Genomic DNA, 255 nt, shown 5'->3' on the forward strand with positions numbered 1-255 from the left:
GGTTGATCTCTTTCTCCTCTGCAGCGGCTCGGCCTCTAGCCCACCTCAGATTCGCCTGGAGGGCTTGTTCAAGTGCAGGTGGTTGGGTCTGAGAATTTGCATTTTTTTAAAAAAACATATATTTTTATTAATTTAAGAGAGGAAGGGAGTGCCCCGCCCTCCGGGCTGTCATTTAACACTTTGTTTTTTAATTCCTTTTTTTGTTTGTTTCTTTTTTTTTAATGTTTACAGTATTACAAATAGTAGTACATATGT

At 38.8% G+C, this 255-nt stretch overlaps 1 protein-coding gene across 1 annotated transcript in view; it reads left to right on the forward strand.

The window, feature by feature from the left end:
• TNN (tenascin N) overlaps positions 1 to 255 on the forward strand; it is a 32,844-nt gene that overhangs the window by 2,999 nt on the left and 29,590 nt on the right. The gene's annotated exons all lie outside the window — the stretch shown is intronic.

Source organism: Myotis davidii, unplaced genomic scaffold (genome assembly GCF_000327345.1).
Source record: "Myotis davidii unplaced genomic scaffold, ASM32734v1 scaffold580, whole genome shotgun sequence".
In the NCBI taxonomy this organism is placed as follows: Eukaryota; Metazoa; Chordata; class Mammalia; order Chiroptera; family Vespertilionidae; genus Myotis; species Myotis davidii.